Source organism: Cavia porcellus, unplaced genomic scaffold (genome assembly GCF_034190915.1).
Source record: "Cavia porcellus strain 051 isolate PalLab524CR breed Dunkin Hartley unplaced genomic scaffold, mCavPor4.1 scaffold_6, whole genome shotgun sequence".
NCBI classification, from domain to species: Eukaryota; Metazoa; Chordata; class Mammalia; order Rodentia; family Caviidae; genus Cavia; species Cavia porcellus.
The window spans coordinates 82825934-82839773 of record NW_026947489.1 but is presented as its reverse complement, the minus strand read 5'-3'; positions in this window follow the sequence as shown (position 1 = coordinate 82839773).

Below are 13840 nucleotides of genomic sequence, written 5' to 3'. Positions count from 1 at the left end.
ATCTTGGCCAGGTCCCTGGTGGCAGCCTCAATATTCTCATCTGTAAAGTGTGAATATAAACTACTGCTTTGAGGAGTAAGTGATGATTTAGACTAGGGCACTGTACCTATTAATTTAGCAAGTGTTTGGATAGTATTTATCTTGTGCCAGGTATACAGGCTTTATTCCCATCTTTCTGTCTTTATTTAAGAACAGTAATGTGAATGTTCTCTGCTCAGGCCTCTCACAGAGCAGTTACAATTCAATCAATTGATGGGTCAGTCGATCACAAACTAACTGATCAACAATCAAGTGACCTGGGGCTGGGGATTTAGGTCAGCAGCATAAGCACCTGCCTTGCAAGCAGGCAGTTGTGAGTTTGATCCCCCATACTGATTAAAAAAAAAAAAAAACAATCAAGTGACCTGTGGAAACCACAAACAATGGAAATCAGATCTATATTGGTACTTTATCATCTCTGAGCAACAGAATCTCTCATTGGTTTATTTATATGTATTTATTTTTTAATTGACAACTACAAGTTGTACTTATTTATGGTATACAACATGATGACTTTAAAAATTTTAATTATTCTTTTTCTGGTACTGAGGATTGAACCCACTGGTATTTTATACTGAGTGACATTCCCAGCCTTTTCTAAACTTTATTTGGAGACAAGGTCTTGCTAAACTGCCCAGGGGATCCTGTGAACCTGTGAGGCTCTTGCCTCAGCCTCTCAGAATGCTGGGGTTACAGACGTGTACCACTGCGCCCGCCCGCTACTGCATACTGTTTTGTATACATATACACTGTGGAAAGTGTTGGACACTTTCTGATAATATCGAATTTCTTTCCAGCGAAGGCCCAATTCCATTCTAATTTCATATTGTCTGTTGTGATAAAAACGTAGAGTACTGGAAAACAAAGTCCACGATGGAATCCGATTTGTAACTCCTCTGGGCCTAGTGCACACAGTAGGCAGTGAGTGTGTCACACAAATGTGGTTTCTTTGCACGGAGTAGCAGCGGCATCTTCTGGCCGAAGTGAGTAATGCAAAGCGAGTTGCCCCTCCACGGTGTGCGCCTTCAGGGCTTCAGCCTAAGGATGGTTGAGGCATCATGGGCTCTGTAGCCAGCTGTTGCTTTGAGGAAATCTGATTCCAAGCCTCCGCCCTCCCCTACGCCACGTTGCAGATGGAGGAAGCGGGCTCAGAGATGAAGCTAGCTCACGATCACCTGCTAGGTAGCAGCAGGGCCACTCTGGGGACATCATTCTTGTCTCTTAAGATTCTTCCCAAAATGTGCTGGGAGGAGGCTGAGGCAGGGGGATCACTGCAAGTTCAAGGCCTGAACTGTACAGCAAACTCTCTGTCAAAAAATATATATATATATTTTTAAATTTTAAAACAAGATCTTAAGTGCTAAGTTGCTCAGGCTGACTGAGTCTTGTGATTCTTCTACTTCAGCCTCCCATAGTGCTGGGATTAAAGGCATGTGCTACCTGCGTGGACAGACAGTGCTTTTTTTTTTTTTTTTTAATCGGTACCAGGGATCAAACTCACGACTGCTTGCTTGCAAGGCAGGCGCTTATGCCACTGAGCTAAATCCCCAGCCCCAGCAGTGTGTCTTTCTCTGTAACACGTATTTAAAAATGTTAAACATCTACCATGTTTTTTATCACACCACCACCGTGATCAGGACACAGGGCCTTTCTCTCACCCCCAGACATGCATCGCTTGTACCCTTTTGCACTCTTGCTGTCACTTCCAGGAAGTCTGAAAACAGACCAGCCTTCTGTCTACTCAGATTTGAATCAATATCAGCCTGGTTGGGAACCCTTTGTCTAATCACTGCACTGTACTTGGTGATGGTGGTGGTGGTGGTGGTGGTGTGTGTGTGTGTGTGTGTGTGCATGGGATTCTATTTGGCACATCTGTGTTCCATACCAACAGGTGTTCAGCCCCACCCTGGTCATTGTTGTAAGGTACCCCAGAAGCTGCCCGCATTCTGATCTCCATGGGGCCCAGGACATTCAGGGAGGAATATCTGGGTAGGAACCTCCAGCCAGACTTTCCTTGCTCACTGTGCCTGAGTTTCTCTGGAAGTCTCTCGCATTCAGAGGTTCCCTGTCCCCATCTTTCCCCTGGGGCAGGACCAGTGGGCCTGTAAGAATCCAATTCCATTGCATGGCATCCATCACCAGTCCTTCAGGGGTTCTGATTGTTTTTTTTTTTTTTTTTCCTGGATAGAAGCTAGGCCATTTTCCTGGTACCCAGTCTCTCCACAAGTTCACCCAGCCTGCTTTCCTATGTTTTTTCCACCATGCCTGCTCTCTTCCTCCATAACTAGCCAAAGGTACTGTGACTTTGCCAGCATCCCAGGCCCATCCTCTTCTTACCTGCTCCCCCGGCCATCCATCCTGTGCTGCAGGTCATGGATGCCATCTGATTATTCTGTTCTAGCCAAAACAGTTCCAAAGAACTGAATTTATGTCATTTTTTTTGTCTTTTTCGTTTTTATCGGTACCAGGGATGGAACTCACGACTGCCTGCTTGCAAGGTAGGCGCTTATGCCGCTGAGCTAAATCCCCAGCCCCTTGCTTATGTCATTTGTGTTTGACAGATTACAGAGCTTGCATGGTGCCTGGTACCCAACTGGTGTTCAGCAAGATGCCCCAGAGAAGGAAAAGGCTACAGACATACTGCTGCTTTACTCCACGCCCTGCTGTCCCACTGTACCCCTGTGATTATTGTATCTAGGTGTCCCCTCGAAGCCTCCCATGATCATAGGTGAGACTTTTCAGAGGTGGCTGGATCTAAAGTGTGTGATACCAGGATGAAGTGTGTGACACTGGCATTGAGGGTGATTATTAAAGTAGTCCACTGATTGGTTGGCATAGTCCTGGGTGCAGATGATGGGAAGGCCACTCTGGATGTGAGTGCTATCTGCCTTAAGAGCGTGTAGCCTGGATAGAATATAAGGGACAGAAAGAGGGTGGTGCTCGCTGCTTGCTGCTTCAGTGCTGGCTGCCTTCTGCCTGCTCTGCTTTGCCATGAACTGTTTCTCCTCTGTGATGTCCCTCTGCCATGCCAGCCTGCCTTGGAGCCAACTGACTGTGGACTGAAACTTCTACAAACTGTGAGCCAAAATAAACTTTCCCTTCTGTAACTTTGGGTGTTGTGTATTTTGTCTGAGCAATGAGAAAAGTAACCAAGACAAGGATGCTCCTGTGCCTCCCTATTTGTGTGCCCTGCCTGCCTAGACAGGGCAGTTGAGTCCCTTACTGGAGAGCAAGGATAGCAGGAATATGTGGTACTTTTGTTCTGCAGATTAAGAAATGTGAAGCCGAGCATGGCAGTGAACACCTGTAATCCCAGCACACTGGGTACCCGAGGCAGGAGGATCACAAATTTAAGTCCCGCCTGGGCAACTTAGTGAGACTCTGTCTCAAAATAAAAAAAGAACTGGGGGTGTAACTCATTGTGAAGGCTCTGAGTTCAATCCCCAGTACTGCAAACATAAATAATAAATAAATATTGTGAAATCTTTGAGTCTTGAGCACATGGATGGTCTGTGCTGGTGTTCTGTTTTATTTTATTTTGGTGCAGGAAATTGAATAGGACCTTTGCACTGAGCTACATCCCCAGCTCTTTTTTATATTTTTGAGACAGGGTCTTACTAAGTTGTTCAGGCTGGGCTTGAATTTTCAGTCCTCCTGCCCTGCCCTCCCAGAGTTCTAGGATTACAGGCATGGCCCCCATGCCTAACAGGTATGATCTTCAATGACAGAAACCTCAGGCATTAGTGGCAGTGAAGGGGAGATACTATTTGGGGTCAAGAGTGTCCTCAAGCCTCTGCTCAGATTCCAGTCCCGGGGCCCAGCTCTCCCCACACAGGTGTGTCTGGATGCAGGGTGATGGGCTCTGGGGAAGGATAGGAAGGGAAAGAAAGAGAAGGGAAGGGAAGGGAAGGGGTTTCTGGGTGGCATCATGAAGACCTCAAGAAGCTTCCCACTTGGTAGACTCTAGCTCTGCCCTCATTTACACTGTGACAGCCTGGTATGCGTTGCACCAGCCCAGAGCCTTGGTTTCCAGTTTGGGACTAGACCCTGCCTTATTATGACAAAAACAGGTGACACCAGAGGAGAAAGACCAGGTTCCCCGAGGAGACTGGGAGGGCTCTCTGTCTCTGTGTGGTATCATTGTCCTCAGCCCAGTCTGGGGCATAGAGAGCCTTTCCAAGACTCCCATAATTGCAGCACAAGGTAAATGTCCCCAACCAAGCAGTGGGGCTCCAGTGGTTGGATAAAACTATGAACTCTGTCACTATATCAAGTGTCTCTCTTGACCTCAACAGAGGGGACAAGAATGCAAAAACCGGCTAAGTTTGAATGCACCACGGGAATGGCAGGGAAGTAGAGGCCAGTGGGGTGACTCAGGTAGTGCTCTGGTTAGAGGGACTTTCAGTCCTGTCACCAAACAGTCTTGTTCTTCCCCAGGCACACCACAAGGCAGGCGAACCATGCCACTTGCTTGGGCTGCTGCAAAGAGTGAGAGTGACATATGTCACTTGTAGGTGGATGCTCTTGCAGCCAGTACAGAGTTGCCACAAGCTCTGCCCTTCATCTGTGGTGGGGATAGGGATGTACACTGACTGGGACCCCTAAGTGATGGTGGATGTCAGAAGCACCCCCATCCCACAGTGAACTGAGGGACCAGGATGTCAGATTTCTAAGGAAGATAGGAAGATAGCTTTGGTGGTTTCTGCCACTTGTGTCTGTCTCAGAGATGACCAGGAAGGGACTGAGGGGCCAGGGAAACTACTTTTAAGGGCTCTGCCTCTCTCCAGACAACCCCAGTTCTCAGGAGTTAGGGGTGGTGAGATGCTGAATTGTTCATTAGAATCCAAATGATTCATCTTCACCATTGGACTTGGATTCGAATACTGGCCCAGCTACTCCCTAACTTTGGTCCTGAACAACTCACTGGAGCTCTGGGAAACCTCAGTCTCCTTATTTTTGGTGGGGCAGAGGCACCTATTTAAAGGTTAGCAAAACCACACAAAGCGTACTTCTCGTCATGCACCTTCCTCCTCCTCCCTCATCTACTCTCCCTCTTGGAGAAGGGCATGGGTACAGCTCTCTCAGACTGTCCTCTTGTCACATCTTACAGTCTGCCTGTGCTGTCCATGTTGGCCATGACAATGCTGAAACATAGATCATCCCAGACAGAGCTGTGTAGTCCTCAAGGCCCCTGGGTCTGCTTGAGCATGTGTGCATTTGTGGACACACACATACGTGGGTGTACAGGTAGCTGAAGGCAGAGGTAGCAATGGCCTACAGTCAGCAAAACTTCTTTCTGCAGCAGCAGCTCTCTGGGCATTTGAAGGCAGAGGAGGACACAGGCCATTTTGGAAACCAATGGGCTAAAGCAGGTGAGGCTGATGATAAGGGTGTTGGTGACGCTGGTGAGATACAGTGGTGGTGGTGACAGTGATGGTGATGCTGATGGTGATGGTGCACGGAGCTTAGTACAGCTGGGACACATGGTGAGCACTGGCAGGAGAATTACTCTCAGGCCAGGCGCATACATGTCAGCATTTATCCTCCTGCCTCATAGTAATATTATAACTCATTCTGCAAACGAGGATGCAGAGGCACAGGGAGCCAAACAACTGGTCTAAAGTCACTTAGCCAGTAAGTAAACACTGGAATTTGAAGACAAAGGTTGGCCTTGTGTCTAAAAGCATAATCCTACTATAGTAGGATTTTCATTGCAGAGAAAACTGAAAATATAAATGTTCACCAGTAGAGAATTCATTTAAACACACTGGAGGACATCTTTGCAACATACCGAGCAGTCAATTTAGGAAGATTTTTAAGATAAAAGGGTAGACTCAAAACATATATAAAGAGAGATAGTATACAAATGTGTTTATTTATATGGACACAAGTATTGTAAACTCAAATATCGAGTTCAGTCATCCAAGTATTGTAATCCTCTTTCTAGTTTTCCTTATAATCCAAAAGTTATATTTGTAATCCCATTGAGATGTTATTGGACTCCTAGCAAGTTAATTCCAATCTACTACCAACAATCCAACCCATGAGGAGAGTAAGGACACCAAGACATGTTCCAAGTTAAGGGCAGCCAAGGAGTTCTAAGTCCAATCCCCTTGAGGACATGCAGACAAAGGCCTCAATCCTAGGCCTCTCCCAGCATTTATTATCTTGTTAAGAAAAGTGGGGTGGTTCAGGGATGAGTGATAGTGAGGATGCAGGGATTATTGAGTAACTTGAGCTGGCTGGCCAGGTGTAAGAATGGCATCTCTGTAACTTGCAGAGATAAAGATATACAGAAGGATCAATTTACATAACCCAATTAAGGTAGTAGTGGAATTGTTTTGGCGGGGCTATTGCTTTAGTTTCTGATATGCAAACTCTTGTGCCCTGGGGAGTCATAACCTCTAATCTTGAGGCTGTACCCAGTTCACATTCCTGGAGCTATTTGCTCTAACATCTTGTGAGCTCAATCCAGTATTGTGCAGAGCACCATGCGAGGAAACAGTACTGTCTGATGGCTATAGACTTTGCACATTAGCACCTCAGCTAGCCTTATTTGCAATGCTCAGAGCCAATTGAAGAGAGAAGGAAATACCCTAGTCAGCCTTTTACATATCAGTATAAGGAAATGAGTCTCCAAGTAATCAAAGTCACAGCAATTGTTTTGGATTCAAAGGGAGTCACTGGAGTTGTCTCTCTCACACAAGATTTTTCATCTATTATATTCCCAGTGGGTGTTACATGATCAGTACTTAATAAATGTTTGTTGGGTGAATTAATGAACACATAGGTGCAAACTTTTGCTGTATTTAATTTTATTTTAAAACAATTCCTTCAGGGGCTGGGGATTTAGCTCAGCGGCATAAGCACCTGCCTTGCAAGCAGGTGATCATGAGTTCAATCCCTGGTACCGATAAAAAAACAAAAAGCAAAAAAACCCAATTCCTCCAATATATATTGAATGTCTAATAGGTGACAAAACAGTCAAAAGTCCCTGCCTTTATAGGCATACATTTTCATATTTTCATTGATTCAGTCATTACTGACACACTAACTATAAGCCAGACAATCTCAGAAAAGATGCAGACAAAGTGCAGTTTCTCACTTCAAGATATTTGTGATCCAGACTCAGAGGCGAGCCAGGAGTCCTAGTAATTTAGGAGGCTGAGGCAGGAAGAACATTCATAGTTGTTTAAGGAGTAAGTGGAAGTGGGAGTAGGGTTTGAAAAAGGCTTGTTACTGTCAGATGCCTTATGGCTGGGAATGGAGGCAGGAGGAAAAGGCCTTCTTTGCATTCTCTGATGTCTTAGGCTCTAGAGAGCATGAAGGTAATCAGGAAAGTGGAAGAAATGTTGATGGACAGACAAGCGGTCCAGAATTGTAACAGAACAAATTAAGTGAAACTGAATTGGCCTTTGCTTTCTATCAGCTATACAGCCAGGAATCAGTACTGTGCAGTGTCACTGTCAGCACTCACAAGACAGCAGCCACACACCAGGTAGTAGCAGCCTTAGGCACAAAATGTTCCCTCTCTCAAAGTTTCATAGATGCTTTTTTTTTTGTTTGTTTGTCTTTTTCCTTTTTATTGGTACCAGGGATCGAACTCACGACTGCCTGCTTGCAAGGCAGGCGCTTATGCTGCTGAGGTAAATCCCCAGCTCCGGAAGATGCTTTAATAATATCTTTTGAATGATTTATTGAGGACACAAATATACCCTTCCTTTGTTGTAATAAATTTATTCACTCAGCAAAAACGTATTGACTGTCTATAATGTGATGTCTTTCCAAAGAAGATTTTCTAAGCCTGATTTGGAGGAAAATCTGGGTTTGACCTGCAAAATGCCCATTGCAAGTCTTAAGGCACTCCTGGAGGGACCTGCTTGGTGAGAGCTGGGAGTCTGGGCCTGTAGGCCCGTGTCGCTATCCGTGGTTCTGAACCACCACCCTTTATCCTGGAACTTGTTTTAAGCCAGGGACACTGATGGCTCAGGTCTGTTGAAGATCCTGAAGTAAATAAGGAGAGTAGAAGGAAATAAGAGGGGGTGAGAGGGAGTGGAGGACAAGGAGGAAGAGAGAAAGAGGAATAGACAGCCCTAGAGGGTTCAAGAGTGCTTTGAAATGGTTATTTCCATCATGGAAAAAACAAAACAAAACAAAACAAAAAACCCTAGACTTGTTCTATGCCCCAAATGCTGAAAAACTGAGGAATATGGAGAAATTAGTACACCAATAAGGAATATCAAGATGATTCAACAAAATATCAGTTTTTGCACCAAAGACCCCAAAGCAAAATTAAGCCGTCTAGAAAAGAGTGCTTACATGTAATATATATATTTACAACTTATTGTGCCTAATTATATGTTTATATATATTGTTTATGCTCTATACTTTATATGAATTATTTATGTTATATATAATATGTTACTCTTATGTTTTATTTACCATTATATGTAATGTTCCATATAACTTATTCATTATAAAAGTAAGCCATATGGAAAAGTTTAGAGTAAAAAGCAACAATTTTCTCTCTCTCTCTCTCTCTCTCTCTCTCTTTTTGCTGGGGACCCAGGGTCCCCTGCATGCGAAGAAGGTCATCTATCTTTTCTGTCTCTCTCTGTTTTTTAAATACAGGATCTCACTATGTAATTCAGGCTCACCTTGAACTCACTATTAACTTGCAGGCTGCCCTCAAATTCCGGCAATCCTCTTGCCTCAGTCCCTCAAGTGCTGGGGTGCTGGGATTACAGGTGAGCACCAACATGTCCAACTAGGTGCTCTACCACTGAGCAACACCTCCTAAGCTCAACCGTTTTGCATCACCAAAAGCCTTCCAATTACACCATGTCACCATGTTTTTTTCACTTAGAATTTTTACTGAAGAATTCCTTTAGGCTTATTTATTCTAGACATGTATATATACAGGTTTTTAAATATGTTTATTATGTATTATATAAACATAATATATAAATACATGTAAATATGTATTTTGTTTATTTATTTATTTTTTGGTTTTTGAGACAAGGTCTTGCTATGTAGTTCAAGCTGTATTTGAACTCACTATGTAACCAAGTCTGGCCTCAAACTTGTCATGATTTTCCTGCCTCATTTTCCAATTACTGGGATTATTTAAATATGTATTTTCTAACATATTCCTCATGTAAGTATAAAAAGAAATTGACCCATACATTTCTAAAACATCTTTGCTATTTTTTTATTTATTTAGAGACAAGGTCTCACTATCGTCTGGACTGGCCTTGGACTCACTATGTAGGCCAGTCTGGCCTCAAACCTGTGGTGATCCTCCTGTCTCAGCCTCCCAAGTGCTGGAATTACAGATGGATGCCAGCACACCAGCGCATCCTCACATTGAGAGCTTGACTCTTCTGAACCACTTTTCAGTCGTGCATGTATGCATACGTGCCTCTGTGTGTGTGTGTGTGTGAATATAATGTCACCCTTGATGTCTCAAGAGTATTGATAATAAATTTCTTGAAAAACTGATCAGCTAATAATCAAAACTGGAAAAAACAAGTGTGTAGGACTGATAACCATATTAGTAATTTTTTTTTTTTGGATCATTGAGCAGAACTGTTTGCAGTGTCATTATTTGAATATCACTTTGTATGCTTTAATTTTGTAACTTGAACAACTATTTCTACGATGGCAATATGTAACTTATCAACTAGTGATTTCTTACTATTTTTCTGAAATTCCATATTATTTCTACCCTTTTTTTCTGTTTTTTTTTTCTCTTTAAATAAAAAAAGTGATCAGCTATTGTCCTGAATTTGCAAGACGTCAATATCCTGCTGTTTTGAAGCCAGCACTTTCTTTGCTTTACCAGGAGGTGTCAGCAATGACAACTACTTCATTACTGTCACCTGGCCAACAGCCATTTGGTGGTTGTTGGATTTCAACGTTGTTCCTGTGTAAAAAAAAAAAAAAAAAAAAAAAGAAACTTGCATTTTAGGATAGATAAAAAATAGTAAGTTTAACAAACATTATTTCAAATATATCTCTCTATGTTTATATACAAAATGAAGAATGGATTTAGATAAGGCTAGGCAGAAATGAGCCCAAGTCAGGTGTGGTGGCCCATGCCATGTAATCCCAGCATTTGGGGTACAAGATTGAGCCCAGCCTGGGCTACATAGTGAGACTCTGTCTCAGAAAACAAAACAAGACAGAACAAAAAAATTGATCCCTGACACTACTTTTTTTTGGGGGGGGGGTACTGGGGATTGAACTCACGACCTCAACGCTTGTAAGGCAGGTGCTTATGCCACAGGTAGATCCTCAGCCCTCCTACACTACAATTTATAAAAATGAAAATTAAGCTTAATTTTAATCAAAGTCAATGGAAGGAAAAGAAACTAAAATAGATATTAAGGAACTACCGTACTTTAAATAAGATTTCCACTTTAGGATGTATTAATTACTCAATTATCCCTGCAAGGTTAAAGAAAAATAGTTATCAAACAATAAATACTCCAGCTACTCACGAGGTTGAGGCAAGAGGATCAAAAGTGTAAGCTCAGCCTGAGCAACTCAGTGAGACGCTGTCTCCGAATAGAAAATCAAAAAGGAGAGAGACGCAGCTCAGTGGCAGAGCGTCTCTGGGCCCAATTCTCAGTACTGGAGGAAAAGAAACGGAAGCCATAAAACCGTAGAGAGTAAGAGGTTAGAGTAATTGATTTTATTCAAAGTATATTTTAATTTTTGACAGTTTTTTAAAAATTGGATTGGGGATTGAATCCAGGACCCTCACACCGAGCTATGTTCACAGCTCTTTAAAAATTTTTATTTGGAGACAGAGTCTTACCAATTTGCTAACTTGCTCAGGCTGGACTCAAACTTGAGATCCTCCTCCTTCAGCCTCCCAGATTGCTGGGATTACAGGCATGTGCCACCATGCCTGGCCATGTTTTCCTAAAGACCAATTTCACTGAGATAAATTTATATGTAGTAAAATCTAATCATTTAAGTACACATTTTGCTGCATATTGACAAATGGAGTTTGATCAAAATGTACAGTGAATGTTTAAGTTAAAGTATTTATTATAGTAGAAGACATTGCTGTGGACCATCTTCAAAACACGCCTTCTTGCTGCCAGCGTACTTATCCCATCTGGCTTTCCACTTTCTGAAGCAGTTCTGAAAGTCCTCCCTCTTGAATATCTTTTTTGGGGGGGTACCAGGGATCAAACTCACAACCTCACGCTTGCCAGGCAGATGCTTATGCCGCTGAGCTAAATCCAGAGCCCTCTCTTGAACATCTTTAGAGGTGTGATCACAGCACAAGGACTGCTGCTGCTGAGTGCCGTGCAGCGGGGAGTCTTAGAACACCACAGCGCTGCTCCTCCAGCTTACTTACTGGATCTGGCACCGTGTGACTTCTGACTCTTCCTCAAGGTCAAAATGACCATTAAAACTAAATGTTCTCCATCAGTTTAGGACATCAAGGCGGCCACAGCAGTGCAACTACACACATGATCGACTCCCAGAACTGCTTTAGAAAGTGGCAGGAACCGTGGGACAAACATGTCCAAAGTGAACATCTTTGAGGGTGATTAATGGTAATGTGTCTTTTACTGAAACAAAATTTTTCAAAAGTAACTATTCACTGTATTTCTTTATCAGTCTACCAGCATAATAAAGTGTGGACTCTTTTCCTCACCCCCACATCTACTCCTGTCTCCTTTGGCACACTTTGCAGCCACATCTGGACCTTTGGCAATCAACCAACTTTCTGTCACTAGACCTGTGTATTTTGATGTACTGGGGGTTGAATCCAGGACCTTTGCACTGAGCTGCCAGCCCTTTTTATTGTCTTTAATTATGAGACAGGGTCTCTATAAATTGTGAAGTAGCCCAGGCTGGATTCAAACTTGTGATCCTCCTGCCTCAGCCACCCAGAGAGATGGGGTTACAGATATGTGCCACTACACCTGGATGTCACTAGACCTTTGCATCTTCTAGAATTTAAAAAAATTAAATTTTGCTTTATGTTAAATTTATAAATATAATTGTATGTATTTATGGGGGGCACAATGTGATTTTTAAATTAAATTTTACTTTACTTTTGTCTTTTTGAGACATGGTTTCACTATGCAATTCAGGCTGGCCTTGAATTCACTTTTTGGCCCAGGCTGGCATCAGACTTGTGGTGGTCCTCCTGCCTGAGCCTCCCTAGTGCTGGGATTATGGGCATCCATCGTCATGCCTAGCACAATGTCATTTTTAAATGTGTGTATACATTGTAGAATACTCAAATCAAACTAGCATATCCAATACTTCAAATATTTTCCATTTCTTTGTGATGGAAATATTTAAAATCTTCTCTTTTAGATTTTGAAATATATAATGTACCATTATTATCTATATTCATAGTGGAAAGTAGAACATCAGAATTTATACCTCCACTGTGTATATGTAACATTTTTAAAAAATCCATTCATTTGTTGTTGGGCATTTGGGTTGTTTCCAAATCTTGACTATTGTGAACGCGGGAGTGTAGACCCCTCTTTTATACACCGATGGTGGTTCCTTTGGGTGTACACCCAGTAGCAGGCTTGCTGAAATGTATGGTAATTTAATTTACAGGTTTTGGAGGAATTTCCACAGTTTCCCCAAATACCTACATCAATTTACAATACCATCAATAGCATTTAAGAGGGCCAGGGACAGAGCTCAGCGGCACAAGCACCTGCCTGGCAAGCATAAGGTCCTAAGTTGGATTCCCAATACCAAAAAATAAAGAAATAAAAAATAGTGTATAAGGGTTCTCTTTCCTTTGCACCCTCAATCAACTCCTGTCTTTCATCTTTTTTATACTAGTCAATCTAATAGCTGTGAGATGCATTTCTTTTATGATTTAGGATGTCAAATTTTTTTTCACCTATATCTGTTGGCCATTTGTATATCTTATTTTGAGTAATATCTATTTAAATTTTTCTCCATCACCAGAAATATTTATTGAAAGAAAGAAAGCTCCTGTCTGGCAGAGAGACAGAAGAGGTCCCGAGTGGTTTGCCCCCATCATTTTTATTTTATTTTATTAAATTTTATTTTAAAGGGAATAAGACAAAACAATAAAATGAGGCAGAACAGAACAATGAGAACAATATTAGGTTTCAAACCAAAGCAGTAGGAAATCCACAGCAGTCACCATACTACATATTGTTACCCTCTAAATAGTTGCTCAGAATTACTGGGTTTAGGCCTGCAAAGTCAATCAAACAGTACAAGTGTTGTTTCTTTACTTCAGTTGCTATCATCTCAACCTGTGCTCCTCCAAATCAGCTGGTTGCTTGGGGGGCGGGCGGTGGCCCTCCTGGCCCCGCACTGGCTGACTCCCAGGGGTGTGTGGCTTCCTGTTTCTCCTCCAACCAGCAGAGAGGCTGCTGGCTTACAGGGGATGTCCATTGTTTTTAAAGTTTAAAAAGGTTACTTCATTTACTTTTTTATTTAAAATTTTTATTAGTATGTTTGAAGTACATTACATGCCTTGTGTGGAGTTAATGCACACATATACATAACACATCGTAATGCCTTTTTCCATCTCCCTCCTCCTCCCTCCCTCTCCCTCTTTCTTGCTTCTCTAACCTTTCCATTTAGGGAAGTCTATCTTCCTCCTTCCCATTACCTTTTATTTTGCTCTTTATTTACACTTTGGGTTCTCATATAGGAGAAATCATGCAATATTTAGGCTTGTGTGTCTTAATTATTTCACTTAACATTATGGTCTCAAAGTGCATCTGTTTTCCTACAAATAACTCAAGTTTATTTTTCTTTAGAGAAG